Source organism: Lagenorhynchus albirostris, chromosome 4, assembly GCF_949774975.1.
Source record: "Lagenorhynchus albirostris chromosome 4, mLagAlb1.1, whole genome shotgun sequence".
NCBI lineage: Eukaryota > Metazoa > Chordata > Mammalia > Artiodactyla > Delphinidae > Lagenorhynchus > Lagenorhynchus albirostris.
In genome coordinates, this window is record NC_083098.1 from 36622507 (window position 1) to 36641739 (window position 19233).

A 19233-nucleotide genomic window follows, 5' to 3' on the forward strand; every position below is an offset into this window, starting at 1 on the left:
ACCTTTCATAACTTGAATAATAGATTTGAAGCACTAAGGGAGATGGCTCCTAAGCCCTTGCATTTAATTTTTAGGAAGGTAGGGATCTTTATTTGGTGCAAATAAATACCACATGTCTGTTTAATACGTCTGCATATTCTCCTTTGGAGTCACAGATATATGTCCATAATGCTAAATGAAAATACCTGCTTTTTTATTCCCATAATGATTAGAAAGAATTACTTAGCCAAGGAGAAACACTATTTATATTTGAGAGTCAAGCTGTAATTCTTGAAAAACAGGAAACCACATATCAACACAGCCAACACAGTGTACCACAGTAGAAAGGGCAGCAGGCTTTGAGTCACAGAGTCAAGTCACTTAACTCTTCAACTCAATTTCCTGATTTTAAAATGTAGAATGAACTCCAACTTCAGAGTTGCAATTAGGCCTAAATGATATGTCATGTGAAAGCCGTTGGTAAACAGCTTTTGTGCTACGTGGATGTAAACTCCACCTGCATGGGCTCTTTCTCTGTCTTGATCTGGTGTTATCAGTTTCTCCAAAGCTTAGAGTACTGTCTGGCACTAGAAGATGCTCGATACTTATGAGGTATTGGGAATGAACATGAGGTATTATATTAATGATGTAATTGATTCCTCTGGGCTCCACTTGTCACAATAATCTCAGTCTTTTAATAGGAAAAAGTCACTTGAACAAGAAATCCTTAGTCATGTTTTAAATGGGACAGATAATTTAAGAAAATCAGCTGATTTTCGTCCCCTGGAGAACACTACTGAAGGAGTTCTGTCCTAAGGCATAAGACAGAAACTCCTATTAGCAACCCTCACGGCCTTAGGAGCCTCATGGTTTCCCATCTACGACAATCTCTTGTGCTCTTGTAAACAGTCAGGAATAAAGGATGTGCACCTACAAAGAACTAAATATTCCACATTTACTTCTTCACTGTGGTAGAATTTTAATAAATAGATTACAGGGTTTATGTAATCTCTTTTAATGAAATCTAATATTAAATCAGCAAATATTATATAAGCTACTATTGTGTATAAAAAGAGACTGCTACAAAACCATTGTCAAATATCATTTGAGAACAGAAATCATTGTTGAATTTATAATTTAATGAAAAATATAATTTATTTACAAACTTTATGTATGGTAAATGCAGTTCCTTAATTTGTACTCTCTCCAACATACTTTCTCGATCTCCTGAAAAATTAGTTAACGGTCTAGTCTTAAAATAGGGGAACTTTGGGCTTTTAGCTTCAACAGACAAATCTAAGATAGCAAATGAATTCAAGTTGAAGGACAGCTTTCAGTGTAGAGCTGCAATAGTAAGGAGAATATACCAGCTATGTTGCTATACCTTAAGGGACATCTGCAGAGTGTATTGTCCCCTGTGTATGTCTTATAATAATTCAGATATTTATATATAAATTAGTTCTACCTTTTAACAAGTAGCACAGTCTATCTCAAGATTTGGAATTTTAACAGTCAACTAACTTCATAAAGGATTATGCAAATTTGTTTGATGAAAGAGCACAAATTACAGAGTTGAACGTGAAACTCCTTTCGTTTGCTTCTTTAAAAATATGGGGCTTCCCTGGTGGTGCAGTGGTTAAGAATCCACCTGCCAATGCAGGGGACAAAGGTTCAATCCCTGGTCTGGGAAGATCCCACATGCTGCAGAGCAACCAAGCCCGTGCACCACTACTACTGAGCCTGTACTCTAGAGCCCACGAGCCACAACTACTGAGGCTACTGAAGTCTGTGCGCCTAGAGACCGTGCTCTGCAACAAGAGAAGCCACCGCAATGAGAAGCCCGTGCACCCCAATAAAGAGTAGCCCCTGTTCGCCACAACTAGAGAAAGCCCGCATGCAGCAATGAAGACCCAATGCAGCCAAAAATAAATAAATAAATATTTTTTAAAATATGGAAAACAAGTTTGCCTTTCCTAAGCTTTTTTTTTACCCATCTTTTCAACTCCCAAGGCAATATAACTTCAACTAAACAATCACATGGCTACAGTGATTTATAGAGGTACCTAATAAAGAGGCAACTCATATATTTACATATATATACCTTAATCGAACAATACTCTTCCAATGTAATCCAAAACCAAATTAAGCAAGTATCTTAGTCAATAAAAAAGTTACTTTTAGCTCCACCAAGTCCTTTCAAAATTCAGTGAAACCAAAAGGAAACAGAAAAGAAAGCCAGTTTTGACATAGTCTAACTACTTACCTACTTACCATCTCATAACCCCACAATGAAACAGTGACTTCTGGTAGCAAAAAATGCATGCATATTCTGCATCTTGTAGGAGCAAGCAATGTTGAAAATCACCTGGGCTTTACTCTTGCCATAAATTCTCAGCCTCTTGATGATTTTTGTATTCTAAATTAATACACTTGAGCCTTAACACATTTTGAGTCTTCAAAATTGTATCTTTATTAAATTGAAGAGTTAAGCAAATGCCAAAGACACTACAGAAATTCAATTGCTATAGTGGATGAATAAGACGTATTAACTGATATGTAACAGTTCATTTTCTTCCTGCAAGTGGGAAGCAAAGAGTCCACAGTAACACACCTTTAAGTTCCACATCCCTAGCCTCATCATCGCTGTCAGTTCTATTTAGAAAAAGAAAAGGGGGGGGGTGGGGGGAGGAAGTCCCCAATATCTAAATTCATTTTTTTTTCAAAGCCTTGTATCCCACTCTTCAATACCTCTTTGTCTTAAAGTGACCAAATCTGTCCCAAATCATTTCCTTGGTTCCCTTTCCTAAATTAGTTGAATTCAAATTAGTTTTTTATCTATTCTACTTTCTCTCCTAGTTTCCTTTCATTCTCGTGGGTCGTTATCCTTTAGTTCTCTCCATTCCTCTTCTACATATTTATCTTCAAATAAAATACTTTCAGACACTGGCAAGAGACACCACCTTTAAATGAAAGCAGGCAAACCATCCAGAATTTTCAACTCTCCTGTGAATTTATTTCCAGAATATCCACTCAAGGAACCCTCGCCACTAAAGATGAAAGGCAAGCTAAGGAAATACATTAGACAGAGGAAGTAAACATCGAAACAGGGCATGCCTAGGTATTCTTAAGCCTCTAAGCAGAACTAGACTCCCGAGTCCAAAGGTCTTTCTTTTTCGTGACTTCTATGCCCTCGCGGAGTCTGACAACACGTTGGTCCGGGAGGGGTGTCCCACCACCGCCCGTTCCTTCTACCACCTCTGCATGACCTTGCTCTGAAATAATCTTGCACAAGCAAAATCCCCCAAATTCTCAGGCCGGTCCCTTGCCTGAGGTTTCTGTGCCTCAATTACTGAGCTCTTCTCACCTTCCAACCGTCTCAGGGAACACTGGGTCTTCGCCTTAATGTACAGTTTCGCCTTTAAAGTTTTATATCTGTCTGGTTTCTTGATGGTATGTCATCCCTCATCCCCCATCCCCATCCCCGCCTCCAACAGGCACCAAGAGGGTTAAGATTACCCCATCCCACCCTTAAAAAAACAAAACTTCGTCTGTAAGGCCTTCCCCACCCCCACTTCAGCTCCCAACAGAGATGAGCTCCCGAAAGATTCGGACACACCTCCACCTCCACCTCCAAAGCCAAGGGTCTTCCTGGGACAATTTGCACAACAATACGGGGTCTGTGTGTGTAAACTCCTATAAGACTAACCTACGAGGAAAATATCAAGACCCTTGAAGGTCCCTCGCAGCTTCATTAACGATACTCCCAACACATTATAGGAAAGTATGATTCCTATAACCCTCCAATTCCTCTCCTTCCTAATTCGCCGACCCCGGCGCTCGCACAGTCGGAGGGCTTAGCGTGCGGCAGTCGGAGGATCAAACACCAAGAAAAAATTACCGTCAAGGGAAATTAACCAGTTCCATGTTCTGCAGACGTCGTCTCCCTGTGTGCCAGGAGTAAGCCTCAGAAGGTGCCTCCAACTTTTCTCCTCCCTCTCTAGAGTGCGGACCACCGACGCACGCTTCCACCTCAATCACAATTTGATGAGATTGGAACCACCAATCTGTCTCTACTAGACGTAGGGGGGAGGGGTGACTATGACGGGAGGGATGGGAACTCGTAATAGAGGAGAGAAAAGCCCCGCTTTTACCCCCCCTGAGAAACTTCTGGGACTCTTCTATTACGCAACCTCGGGACCAGGTTCCAAAATCCGAACATCTATCGGCAAGACGCGGGGCTCACGGGCCAACGTTTGATTTTGGGGAGGAGGATGGGTCCCTTCCTGTGTTCCCCTCCCCAGTTTTTCTAGACGCTACCTGCCGGGATTTGTAAGGACGGTGCGAGCTCTGCGCCTCCTTCGCCCGTTCTACCCTAAGGTTCCCACTGGAAAAGCGGGAACAACAGCGACTTGAGCCAGCGTGCTGGGAAGCCGGCAGCGAGGCGGCAGAGCCTGGGCTTCCCAGAAGTCAGCGACCGCGGCGTTCTGGCCAGGATGACCCCCAGCCCGAGGGGCGCAGGGTTCCGCTTACCTTCCAGACCTTTAGTCCTCCAGTCTCGGGTCGTGCGCCCTCGCCGCCTCCGCCCGCCCCTGACCTGTTGCCGTCGGGAAGGCGCGCAGGTGTGGGGAGCACAGGGCGCTCAGCGTCGGCTAGCGCTGGACCCGGCTCCCAGCCGCGGAGGCGAGAACGCAGCTGTGCCAGCGACGCGCGCAGGCGGCGGCCGAGTGCGCAGAAGCTGCGCGCTCGCCCGCTCGCTCGCTCGCTGGCTGGCAACCTCTGTGCGCCGGCGGCCCAGGAACGCCCAGGAAGCGAAGCCACGCCCCCAGGAGGTCACGCCCCCCACCGCGTTCCCCGGCCCCGCCCGGCCCACGCCCTCTAGCTGGCGCCACCCAGATGGAGAGGAACTGCTCGGCCCTCCCCTTGGGACCAGTGGGAGGATCTAGGGCGAGCAGCCTCTCAGGATGGAATACTGCAGTGACCGCACCGGCAGCATGGGTGACCCTCCCCCCGGCTGGTGTGGGACACAAGCACCCTTTCGCTTTACAGCGGGATTAAGCTTAGGGTCAAGTTCTGACTAAAGTGTCAAGGAGTCTTTTTGCAGTCCCTTACACAATTGAAACATTCTGTATCCTTTAAAGGAGATAATAACTAACATCTGGAGAGCGTTTTACGGTTTATAAAGGGCTTTTCACACACAGGCCCATCTCATCTTCGTAACAGCCTTATAAAACAGACACATTATTGCTGCCGTTTCCCAAATAATGAAACCGAAGAGCTGAAAATAAGTATTGTGCCCAATGTCACAAGCTCAAAAGTGGCACGAGAAACCAGGTCTCCAGAATCCAGCCTCCCGGTTCTTGCCCTTCAGCAGCCCAACCCCAAGAAATTCTACTGGGTATTGGGGCTTTGTCAAATAGATCCAAAAGCTTATGTCTAGTTGCTACCCGATCCCTTCTTTGAACATACCAAGGAAAGCATCACGCTGAGTTCTTTGCATCATCTCACCTTCCTCCCTGAAAGAGATGCAGGAAGATTGTATCAAATGGCCCAGACAGGCTTCTTTCCAATATCTTAATGGTTTAAATGACTGAAATTATTTGGATGAAGAAAATCATCTTATTCATACGCAATATAATGTAAATGTAAATTAATATAATGTATGAAAATATCCCCCTTCCGTGCCCTCTCTGTTCTCCCCTCTTTTGTTGTTGTTGTTGCTTTGTCCCTCGTGTCCCTCATTGTCAACATGAACAGTATTTGAAAACCTAAGTGATAGATACTTGCATTTCCAAATTAAACTCTGGGCTGCTTGACTTAATTTCCCATGGACTGCCTTCCAAAATATAACTCTTCTCCCTACTCCCTATGCTCCCATGATGATATTGATTTGATTTACCTTAACAGCTAAAATAATTAAGTTACCCCTGATGAGATCTAGTGTGCCTCTAGATGAAAGCTTTGGAGGTCTTCCCTGGGCAGGGTGGGACGGCAGTCACTCCTGACAGATGCGAGTTTGTGCACTTCTTAAATGTTTCTAACAGAGATTGATATCTATTTTAATCATAACAAATATTTTAACCTTTTTGTTATGGAATTAATATATTTCATTATAAAATATATATAAGCCTGGTCATAATTTATAATCTGAAGGTTTTTACCAATCTAAAACTTTTTCCTTTGTTGTGTTCCTAATCCCATAACACCTCCTAATACCTTCAAACTGTAGTCAATTTAGTAAATGATGTTGACAGTGCAAGTTTGATAATATTATTTTACTGCTTTTGGAGCTGAGGGATGTAATTTTGCAAAAATTTTTTGTTGAAGATGATGTAGCTTTGGTTCAGGGAATAGTTCATTTCATTTATAGGAATGTTTTTAAGGCAATGTGCTAGGTGATGGGCCATATCAGTGACAAAGACAGTGCACCTGTTTTCATGAGATTCCAGTGCCTTGCAGATACAAGCAAGTAAATAAACAACTCCAATGCATGCTTCTATTGATTAATTTCTGGAAATGGAAATAGGTTATTTTAAAACACTTAAATAAAAACTAATTTTCTCATAATAAATAAAGAAAAAGCGGTTAGTCATTCTAGTGAGTTTTTTTTTAAAGTTGCTTTTCTGCCTTTTCTCCAGGTCACATTGTATAACCAGTTAATAAGCAGGCTATTTTAAATAGTGATTATACCATATCCACATTTTTTAAAAATTTATGACATAAAAGAAAGTAATTATGCAAGAGAGATGCAGATACTTCACTTTATTAGCTACACTTTCCTTTATCTTCTTCATTATAGGAATTCTTTAGTTACATTTTTTAGCTCACTCAATGAAATTCTAGCACTTTCTTCATCTTGACAACCTAGTCACTTTTATTTCTGATTATGTTTCTGCTAAGGTGAAGCATTTCTCTGACATCAGTGATCTTTTTTACAACAGAACTGAAAATTTTTTTTCCCTTTTTAATACAATTATGGTACTTTATCAGCTACCTCTTCATGTAAGGACTCCTGAGATGTTACCTGACAATTTTCAGTCATGATTCTACTTAAATTTTGAAGACAAACAAGTGAACCCCCAGGGACTCACAGAAGCTCATAGGTGGTATTCTCAGAGCTCCTGAACTGTACAAGGGGGCAGGAACACATGTTAAGGTTGAGACTGGGGGGAAGTGTGTCTGCATCCCAACCCCTAGGCTGCTTGCTTGGGCAGACTGGAGTATATTCTTAAACTCTGCAGTCAGCAAGACCTGAGCATTTTAAACCAGCAGTTTAAATTATGTTACTCCAAAATTACTTCATGTATATATCAAAGGGAATGAATTTCTTCAAAGTGTAAAAAAATCCTAACCGAACTGGCAAATAAATCCTAACCAAGTCCTAACCTGAGCATACACCTGTTGTTGATAACAACAACAACAACAACCAACCAACCAGCCCAGAGCTGGGGAGAAGGTGGTATAGATGAGGAGTGGTGACAGTGAGGAGGAAGGAGGAAGGGTTGGCCTAAGCCAGGTAAAGGGCAGTAGAGATACAGCCAGTTTCCCAAAAAGAACACAAAGGAGGAGGGGGAGTAGGACCTCCGGGCAAAGATTTTGAGGGGCAGTGATGAGAAATATAGGAAAGGTCAATGGCAGACTGATGGTGAAAGGCCCTACATGCCAACCTAGGGAGTCTTCTTTTCATCCTAAGCACAATGGGTAGGAGATTGATTTGATCAGGTTGCATTCTAGAAGGACTACTGTGGTTGCCATACGAAAATGAAAATGAATAGGAGACAGTAAGGCTGTAGTTATAATCCCCGAGGCCATGGAAGAAAGTGTACTGAGAGCTGGGCATAGATTGTAGGCAGATATAGAAATTCCCAGCTTTACATCTCTACCTGGGAGGCAGGTATGCAGATGTAAACCTGCTGTCTTTTGCTTCAAGAAGAACTAAGTGTACAATTATTGTAATTAAAATAACTGTATTTTATCTTGAACACGTTGTGTAAAACATGGTTCCTAGTGACCAGACCTCACTTTTTTTTTCTTACCTCATTTTTTCTAACAAGTACATATGAGTTTTATATTTGTGTGTGTGTGTTTTTAATAAATTTATTTATTTATTTTTGGCTGCCTTGGGTCTACACTGCTGCTCGCAGGCTTTCTTTAGTTGTAGTGAGTGGTGGCTACTCTTCGTTGTGGTGCGCCGGCTTCTCGTTGCGGTGGCTTCTCGTTGCAGAGCACGGGCTCTAGGTGTGCAGGCTTCAGTAGTTGTGGCTCACGGGCTCTAGAGCGCAGGCTCAGTAGTTGTGGTGGACGGGCTTAGTCGCTCCACCACACATGGGATCTTCCCAGACCAGGGCTCAAACCCATGTCCCCTGCATTGGCAGGCGGATTCTTAACCACTGCGCTGGGCCACCAGGGAAGCCCCAGTGTGTGAGTTTTTACCTATTGCTACTACACAATACTTCCCAATCCCGGGGGGTTATGAATATTTTTGAGTCACGTGATAGTATTGTTAAATTAATTTAGTATTTAAAATTGTAATTTGGAAAATGCCAATGAATCTGGAGAAAAAGAATATGAGCACAGATCCATATTTTTCTCTGAAAAAATAAATGTAGGGATTTAACTAAATTTCTACAATTTACCAGACATTTCACACACATAGCTTTTTTAATCCCCTATGAAAACATGTGTATAGTTCTAGTTCATGTCTAAAGAAGAAATAAACTCAGAGAGGTTATTCATCTCTATCATGATTATACAGCAAATAAATAGCAGAAACAGTATTTGAACTCAGCTTTTCTATGGCTCAAGGTCATGTTCTTACCACTATCAGAATTAGATTAGTATAAATATCCCAACTAATGTCTGTTACAGTTAAATTTACATCAGCAAGCCTGAGGGAGTTCGCAATGGGTTTTCAATCTGGCGGTTACATCCGGAGGGTTAAATAGGAAGCGGATAAGTAAGCTGAGAGATTATGGGAAAACCAAATATTTGGAAAATGAAAAAGGGAAAGAAATAACAGACAGAGCCAGAATACAAGAGCCAAGTTATGGTGCCCCAGTGGGGCACCACTGGGTGGTGAGCTCCCAGTGGGAGCGAGATGGGGCGGTGGGTAAAAGCACCCTAAAGACTATGGCACAACTTTAAGAACGCAATACTCAATACTATGGTTCACCTCAATCTATATCTCTCTTCTAAGTTCCAAACTATCACCCTCATTTGTTTGCAGGAAATTTCCACAGGGTTGTCCCATCAGCAAAACATACTCAGCACATCTAGTATGAAGCTCATGGTTTTTCACTCTGTCCACCCATTCTTTTACAACCCACCCAACCCAATTCCTCCTGTTTGGTCTCCAACTTTTGTTGCTGGTACCGTTATAGACACAGGATTCAGGTTCAAATGTCCATTACCAAGGGAACCCTCCTGCACTATTGGTGTGAATGTAAATTGGTGCGGCCACTATGGAGAACAGTATAGAGGTTCCTTAAATAACTAAAGATAAAGTTGCCATGTGATCCAGCAATTCCACTCCTGGGCACATATCTGGAAAAGATGAAAGCTCTAACTCAAAAAGATACATGCACCCCAGTGTTCATAGCAGCACTCACAATAGCCAGGACATGGAAACAACCTAAATGTCCATTGACAGAGGAATGGATAAAGAGGATGTGGTACACACACACACACACACACACACACGCACACACAAACACACACACTGGAATATTACTCAGCCATTAAAAAGAATGAAATAATGCCACTTGCAGCAACATGGATGGACCTAGAGATTATCATACTAAGTGAAGTCAGACAGAGAAAGACAAATATCATATGATATCACTTATATGTAGAATCTGAAAAACTGATACAAATGAACTTATTTACAAAACAGAAAGACTCACAGACATAGAAAATAAACTTATGGTTACCAAAGGGGAAAGGGGAGGAGGGAGGAATAAATTAGGAGTTTGGGATTAACAGATACACACGACTATATATAAAATAGATAAACAACAAGGAATAGCACAGGGAACCATATTCAATATCTTGTAATAACCTATACTGGAAAAGAAACTGAAAAAGGAACATATACTTATATAACTGAATCACTTTGCCATATACCTGAAACGAATACAACATTGTAATACAACTATACTTGAATTAAAAAAATAAAATAAATGGGCTTCCCTGGTAGCGCAGTGGTTGAGAGTCTGCCTGCTAATTCAGGGGACACGGGTTCAAGCCCTGGTCTGGGAAGATCCCACATGCCGCGGAACAGCTAGGCCCATGAGCCACAACTACTGAGCCTGCGCGTCTGGAGCCTGTGCTCCGCAACGAGAGAGGCCACGACAGTGAGAGGCCCGTGCACTGTGATGAAGAGTGGCCCCCGCTTGCCACAATTAGAGAAAGCCCTTGCACAGAAACGAAGACCCAGCACAGCCAAAAATAAAAATAAATAAATTAAAAGAAGAAAAAAGAATAAAAATAAATAAACAAATACAAACTATAGAAAACTGACATTATTAAAGTTTATTAATTACAAAAAAATAGTCCATTACCTACCAAGTCATACTTAACTTTCCTTTTATATATCTCCCTGCCCTACAAGTTCCCTTCTTATTTTTGTTTCATTTCTCCATTTCACTGAATAGCTACTAAGTGTCAGGTACTAATTCTGATCAATTATAGGGATATAAAGACAAATATGAGACTCTCCTTGTCCTTGGAAGGTTCACATCTCGAAGGAGAGTGTCGAAGGCAGAATTCTAAGATGGCCCTGATGATTCCCACTCCTGGTGTGTATTTGCTGTTTAATTTCTTCTCTTTGAGTGTGGGTGAGTCTGATCTAACCAGGTGAGCTCTTTTTTAAAAAGAAGATGTAGGGATCAAAGAAGGAGGAAGTCAGAGAGATTCAAAGCTACAGCAGATGCTCACCTTTGGCCTTGAAGGAACAAATTACTATCTTGTGTAGAGGGCCATATAACAAGGACCTGAGAGAGGCCTCTGGGAACTGGGAGTGGTCTTTGGCCTCCAGCTGGCAAAAAAATAGGAACCTCAGTCAGACAACTGCAAGGAAATGAATTCTGCCAAGGAACTTGGAAACAGATCTTTCCCTAGTTAAGACTCCAAATGAAGATACACCTGGACAGCACCTTGACTTCAGCCTAGTAAGATCCCGAGCAGTGACCCCGGTAAAACATGCCGGCCTTCTGACTTACAGAAGCTGTGAGGTAATAACTGGGTGTTGTTTTAGACTGCTCAGTTTGTGGTAATTCGTTATGCAGCAATAGAAAACTAATACAGAGAGATCAAAGAATAAATAGATCATTGTCACACAGCCTGCTTAGTGCTATGGTACAGGCATGCACAAGGATGCTCTCAGAGCCTAGACAGAGGCATCTAACAAACACTAATGAACTCAGGGAAGGCATCCTGCCAGAGTTAGAACCTAGGATGAATCACAAAGGGAAAGACAGAGTTGGGGGATGTATGACTGGGGAGGGCAGAGTGCTGTGTGTGCAGAGGGAGTTAATATGCACAAGTCCCAGAGTATAGAGCAAGGATAGAGATGTAAGATAGGGTAATAAAAGAATAACACTTACTATTTACTAATTGTATACTATGTAGTAGTTCAGTGTGTAACCTCATCTGAGGTGTTCACAGTAACCCTGTGTGTGCTGGTGAGTCACCCATTTGCCTCAAATCCAGTCCCTGCTCTTCCTCTACTGTGCTGTGAATCACAAGGGGTTGATTCTTGAAACTACCTTTTTGAGACTTCTTGCTGGGCAACACGATTTTGCCTGGGTTGAGCCAATGGATGGCATGGGGAGGAGACTGGAGGCAGGAAGAGAGGAGACTCCAGGGTGCTTCTCTTCTCTCTCTGCTCTGGGCAATGGCTCTGGCCCAGCGGCTGCACCTCCTCCCTAGGCTAGCTCCCACAGACCCTGAGTGGCTCTGCCTCCTGGGCTCCAGGAATACTATGTCTTCCCCTTAGTCCCAGCCTTGGGTGTGGCTGTTAGTTGCTTCCTGCAGTTGCTTAATCCCTGGGTAGTCTCACCTTCCCCTGTTTGCTCTAAGAGCTCTTCAGCCTGTACCTTTTAACTAGTTCCCTTATTAAATTCTCTCTATTGAATTACCACCTGGCAGGAGGGTTATTTTCCTAAATGCATCTTACTGAATCACCATAGGACAAGTCTGTGACTCTGAAGTATATCACTGTCTAACAAGCTGCCTTGTGTCTCTGATTTTACCATCATCACCATATTGAGTCAGCTCCTTTTCATTTCACTGTTACAGTAGCCTCTGAACCATTCTCCATCTCTCCTCCCTCCTCTCTCTCTAATGTGTTCTCCACAGTGCTGCCACATGAGTCCTCTTTAAGCATATCTCTGGTCATGTGACATATCTGGCAATTGCAAAGAGAAGTAAGCACCAACTCCCCATTCTAGACTCAAGACTCCCTAGAATAGTTCTTAAATCAGTCTTTTTGGCCTCACTTTTGTTAAATATTTTGCTCTACTGAAAATCTACCCCTGATTTTCACTTCTTTATCTTTCCTTATACTGTTTCTGTTCCCTTTAGCTAGAATGCTCTATTTCTACCTTTTGAAATAATCTCTCTCTGTTCTATCTTTTGAAATATCTGCCCTTCAAGGGTTATTCATCTATTCATTCATTCAACAAACCTGGGCAAGTTACATTCTAGGTCTTCAGGATAGAAAGAAGAACAAAATTATTCCTACCCTCTAGAATAGGCGCTGGCAAATGTTTTCTGCAAGGGGCCAGATGGTAATATATTTTTTAAAATTAATTAATTAATTAACTTATATTTGTCTGCGTTGGGTCTTTGTTGCTGCACGTGGGCTTTCTCTAGTTGTGGAGAGCAGGGACTACTCTTCATGGCGGTGCACAGGCTTCTCATTGCGGTGGCTTCTCTTGTTGTGCAGCCCGGGCTCTAGGCACGTGGGCTTCAGTAGTTGTGGCATGCAGGCTCAGTAGTTGTGGCTCGCAGGCTCTAGAGCACAGGCTCAGTAGTTGCGGTGCACAGGCTTAGTTGCTCTGCGGCGTGTGGGATCTTCCCGGACCACAGCTCAAACCTGTGTCCCCTGCACTGGCAGGTGGATTCTTAACCACTTAGCCACCAGGGAAGCCCCCAGATGGTAAATATTTTAAGCTTTGTGGGTCACATGATCTCCTTTGCAACTACTGAACTCTGCCTCTGCCACTGTAGCACAAAGGATAGTACATAAATGAGTATGGCTATACCAATAAAACTTTATTTACAAAAACAGGTGGCAAGCTGGATTTGGTCTATGGATTGTAGTTTGCTGACCTCTCCTCTAGAAACTCACATCAAAGCAAATGGGAAAGCTAGCAGGAAATGATAATGAATAAAAAATAGAGAAGGGATGTGGAGAAAAGAAGTACAAGTGCCAGCATCTATGTAAGAGGAGTTTCAAATGACAAAATTAGAAAGAATACGGAAGAGGGTGATATATTTGAAGAAAAAATAAAATTTCTCATAACTAATGAAAGATGAATGCTTTCAGATCATAAAGTGCCAAAGAGAAGAGATAAGGGAAAACCAGACCAAGACATAAAGAGAAAGCTTTGAAACTTTCTAGAAAGAGAGGGCATATGATCTACAAAGGAACAAGAATCATATTGATATTAGACCTCTCAACAGCACCCTGGCTGCAGGAAGACAAAGGAGTAATATATACTAAATACTGAAAAAAGCTTGAGCCTAGAATGTTGTATTCAGCCAAAGTGTCATTCAGAAATAAAAGCATAGGAAAAGTGATACTCAGCCCCAGGCATACAAGTTCTCAGAAAATATACCACACAAAGACCCACATTGAAAATATATTTGAGGAAGTACAGAAATAAGAAGAAGAAAAAAATCCTTTCTGAACTCCCTGGGCGGGGGCGGGGGGGGGCGTGGGGTGGATCTTGATGTGTTTTACAAGGTATCAGAAGTAAGAATACTATATACTTAAGTAAACTTTTTATAAACTTAAAAAAGAAAAAGCAGCTAAGGGCCAAAGGAAAGAGAAAGAGAAAATATATCCACTACAACACAAAACTAAAATTCTGGATATTATTGATATGATGGACACTTTGGGAGAAAGTGAAAGGGACAGGAGACCATGCTAATATATATTTCTTTTGTTACGGTAATAATTTGGTTGTGACATGTTTAAGAAATAAATAAGGAGAAAATAACTAAGTTTATGGTTGTATCGGTCAGGACACAGAAACCACATCAGTAATTTATCAGGGAACATTTAATGTAATAGTTATGATCTAACAGAGAAGGTGGTTCAACTTTTAACAAAGTTAATAAAACTATTGAGAGAGGTAGCAGACAACTATAGAATAGCAAATGTAAGCAGCACTACTACCACTAAAGTTAAGGAAGAATACCCAAGGGAGGAACAAACTTGGAAGAGGCCCCATCCCCAAGGCTGAGATTCAGACCTCCTTGGAGAGGGCAAGGAGCTCACTAGATGATAGAATTTCACCGGAGAGCTGCAGCTCCCAGCTGGGGTGCAGCCTGCAGGCCAGAGGTGGCCAGCTGGAAGGCGTCCACTAGGGTGGCGATGAAATTTGCTGGAGAGTGAGTGCCACTGGGTCTCCACAGGAGACGTCACAGAAACCGGAAGATCCAGGAAGGGAAGCCACCTTCTCTGCTCTGCCTTGCAGTGTCCCTCCAGTGCCCTCTGCTGATAAGGCCTAACATTGTACCAGCTGGCAAATGAGAATGTTCACAGGGTCCAGTTCTAGGTGGCACTGGAGCCGACAAACAAGACATTGATATCTGGTACAGTCCTCCCCCATTTTTTCCCCGCTCAGTGCTATATTGTCAATATTGATCTATGTTCTATGTGTATAGTATGCCTTGAGCACGCTTCCTGGTTATCTTTTTCTTCCATTGTTTTTGGACTGTTTTACAGTTCTGTAAGCTGTAGAAAATGAATAATAATGCAAGCAATTTTAGCCTGTAGAAATGGAAATGAATTGTGTCCAGTGAAATACAATTGATTATTTTCCTATGGTTAGACCATTTTGTATCTTTTTGTAAATTCATTCTAGCATTCCTAGTTGCCTATATATGAGTGATTGAGTTCTCCTTTGATCTAGTTGTAACATTTTACTGGTTTCCTCATTAATTAATGAGGGAAGTAAAACCTCTGACACATATTCATTTTGTATTTGTATGCGAGTTATGATCTTAACTTTCAAAAAAATTATATCTTAAATAAGCCAGTCCTAGAGTAGTCAAGTTCATCAAGATAGAAAGTAGAATAGTGTTTGCCACACCTGGGGGAAGGAGGGCATGGGGAGTTATTATTTAACTGGTACCAAGTATCAGTTGTAGAAGATGAAAAAGTTCTGCAGCTGGATAGTGGTGATGGTTGCACAAAAAATGTGCATGCTTAATGCCACTGAACTGTATGTTTTTAAATGGTTAAAATGGTAAATTTTGTGTTATGTATATTTTACCACAATTTTTAAAATTAAAAATTATACTTTAACATCAGCTATATTAATTGCTTCTCAAATTCACTCACAGTTCTGCTAAATATTCTATTACCTAAAGACTAAATTGTAAAGTTAGCCACCAACAACTTGTATGTGAAATAATGGGAAAAAGAAGAAAATATTTAATATTTACAAATAAACACATACATACAAACAAAGAGAAAGCTACTATAGTCCTTGTTTCTCTAATGGGTCATGAGCTATAGTTGATATTTATGACCCCCTTCTTTCATTACCTATTTCATATTTCCTTTGCTCTCAGCTAGAAGCTTAGCTGGTCAGTTGCCTAGTAGAGTGACCTAACCTTCATTCTTGAAGCATATCAGTCTTTGAAATTCCTGCCTCTTTTTGGTTACATTTCCTTAATTAATGCTTACTATTGGGCATGGAAGTATTAAGAGATACCCCAGGAAATGCCCTGGGTTCCAGATATAGTCCTGCTTGTACTCAGTGGTTAGTAGCAATCTAAGTTTCCCCTTGGTAGTTGGGATCAATAACTGCAGCAGTACAGAGACCCCTTTTACTGCCTGTTACTTTGTGACATAATAAATTCAAGATGGCCAGCTGGCAGCCTCATCTTCCAATTCAGTGCATGCACTGTTGTGTTCCCTGGTGGAAGCATTTCTCCTTTGGGAACAAAGACCTTTAAAGCAGCAAATCTCAGAGTTGCCAGGATGCGAAGCAAAAATTTGTGAGTGGGTTGTTTGATACAATAGTGAGAGAAGCCACTCCTACTTACACCCCTTGATTCCTGAACCCATGTGTTCTGGGATGTGGAGGTGATACTACTACATATTGATCTCTGATTCAAAGCATATACAGCATCTTGCAGGACAGAACCCTGTCTTTAAAGTTGTCTCATAACTGGCACCATAACTTAGTTTTCAGTAAGCAATTCTACCTTTAAGCTAGAGCAGCCACTTCTAGATGATGGAGTATATGGTAAGACCAGTTAATTCCATAGGTATAAGTTCACTGCTGCATTTCTGTTGCTGTGAGATGAGTTCCTTGATCAGAAGCAATGCTGTGGGGAATACCACAAGGGTGGATAAGGCATTCTGTGAATCTGTTGATAAGAGGTCCTGGCATAATTATTACGAGTAGAGAAGGCATCTATACTCAGAATATGTGTCTATTCTAATGAGGAAGATTTTTCCACTCTCTCAACAATGGAAAAGTTCCAATGTAATCAGCCTGCTACTAGGGGGCTGCTCATCACCCTGAGAAATGGTACCTTATCAGGGAGGGCCAGTGCTGGTCTCTGCTGTTGGCAGATAAGGCACTCAGCAACAGCATTAGCCAGGTCAGCCTTGGTAAGGAGAATTCTGTGTTGTAGAGTCCATGGCTAGCCTCCATCTCTGACATGACCATTTTGTTCATGGGCCCATCACTGGGTATCTGGAGAAACAGGTTGTTTGACATCCACAGAGCCTATCGTTTCCACTTGATTATTAAGAGCCTCCTCTGCAGTGAATCCCCTTTGGGGAGCATTCGAATATCTTTACAGTCTGTCCTTTCCAAGATCATCGACATTCCTCTTCTCTGTATGTTTTTGTTGCTCACCTTTCAATCTGCTCCCTTCCCTAACCATCCAACCAAACTGTTAACAACCACACACGAATTAGTGTACGTACATCTGTCTTCTCACATCAGACAAAGCAGATATATTAGTTTCCTAGGGCTTCCAAAACAAATTACCACAAATCAGGTGCCTTAGAACAACAGAAGTTCATTGTCTCATAGTTCTGGAGGCTAGGAGTCTGAAATCAGAGTGTCAGCAGGGCCGTGCTCTGTCTCTGAAGGCTCTAGGGGAGGATTATTTCTCGCCTCTTCCTAGCTTCTGGTGGTTGCTGGCAACGCTTAGCGTTCCTTGACTTGTAGATGCATCACTCCAATCTCTGCCTCTGTTGTCTCATGGCGTTTTCCCTGTGTATTGTGTCCAAATTTCCTTCTTATAAGGACACCAGTCACTGGCTTAGGGCCCACCTTAATCCAATATGACCTTATCTTATCTTGACGACATCTGCAAAGATGCCACTTCCAAATAAAGTCACATTCACAGATTCTGGGTGGACATGCATTTTGGGGGAGAACACTACTGAAGCCAGTACAGCAGATAATCCTGCTGGGAAGATTTCCCTTTGCCACTGCCCATTAGGGTCATTTCTGGCCCTAAGCACGTTGCAGTGAAGTTAAAATTTAATTACAGGGCTTCCCTGGTGGCACAGTGGTTGAGAGTCTGCCTGCCGATGCAGGGGACACGGGTTCGTGCCCTGGTCTGGGAAGATCCCACATGCAGCGGAGCGGCTGGGCCCATGAGCCGTGGCCGCTGAGCCTGTGCATCTGGAGCCTGTGCTCCGCAACGGGAGAGGCCACAACAGTGAGAGGCCTGCGTACCGCAAAAAAAAAAAAAAAAAAAAAAAAATTAATTACAAAAGGATAGATAAAATTTCACATATTCAAAAATTAAGTTATGTAATACTGAATAATCTTTATGTTAAAAAAGAAAGTGCAAGAAAAAAAGAAAAGAAAAAAAGTGCAAAGTAAGTTGATACTTAGAAATAAATAGCAAAGAAAACCATACATGTGAATACATATATTTATTAAGAAACAAGATAGTTTTAAAACAAAGCAGCTAAGCATTTAACTATGGTATTTGAATAAAAGTAATATCCAAAGAAACAAGAAGGAAGCAAAAAATAAAAATAAGCACTAAAAATAAAGGGAAGAAATAAAAGCAACAGTATTTTTTAAAAGACAGAAAATAATAATGAAATAATAGATAAGAAAGGCAGATCTATGGCAAGATTGATGAAAAGAGAGAGAGACAGAGAGAAAATGCAAATAAATAACAATGTGAAAAAAGGGAAATTAACCACAGTCTCAACAGAAATTAAAACTTAGCAAACAGTATTATGAATAACTGTGTGTAAATACATATGAAAACCTAAATTAAATGGACAAAACTCAAGAAGAAATACAAAACGGCAAAAATATTTCAAGGAGAAAGAACTTGAATAGATCAATAAAGATTAAACAAAACAAAATAAAACCTCAAGGCCTAGATGGTTATACAGACAATTTCTACCCAAGTTTTAATGTATAATTAATGTGTAGTATATTCTCAGCAGCAAACATGAAAACAAATAGAGAAATCTTAAATGTATATCTTTGAGATCAGGAAAAGGAAAAACGTGTCCAATACTACTGGTGATATTTAGTATAGAATAACTGGTCTTGGCCAATGGTATTAGGAAATTTTTTTTAAGTTGAAGGGCTAGGGACTTCCCTGGTGGCGCAGTGGTTAAGAATCTGCCTGCCAATGCAGGGGACACAGGTTTGAGCCCTAGTCCGGGAAGATCCCACATGTCGTGGAGCACCTAAGCCCATGTGCCACAACTACTTAGCCTGTGCTCTAGAGCCGGTGAGCCACAACTACTGAGCCCGTGTGCCACAACTACTGAAGCCCACGTGCCTAGAGCCCCTCCTCTGCAACAAGAGAAGCCACTGCAATGAGAAGCCCAAGCCCTGCAATGCAGAGTAGCCTCCGCTCACTGCAACTAGACAAAGCCCGTGCGCAGCAACAAAGACCCTATGCAGCCATAAATAGATAAATAAGTAAATAAATAAATTTATATTAAAAAAAAGAAAAGACACCATTTAAAATAGCAACAATACATCTGTGAAGAAAAATGTAAAACTGCAATAGACA

General features: G+C 41.6%; 1 protein-coding gene across 6 annotated transcripts in view; it reads right to left on the reverse strand.

Annotated features, from left to right (window-relative positions):
- AFF1 (ALF transcription elongation factor 1) overlaps positions 1-4727 on the reverse strand; it is a 206640-nt gene extending 201913 nt beyond the window's left edge. For all 6 annotated transcript variants that reach the window (XM_060147848.1, XM_060147853.1, XM_060147849.1 and 3 more), the window contains exon 1: positions 4510-4727. The gene's annotated coding sequence lies outside the window, so the exon portion shown is untranslated. The remainder of the gene's footprint in view (positions 1-4509) is intronic.
- Positions 4728-19233: the final 14506 nt, after the last annotated feature.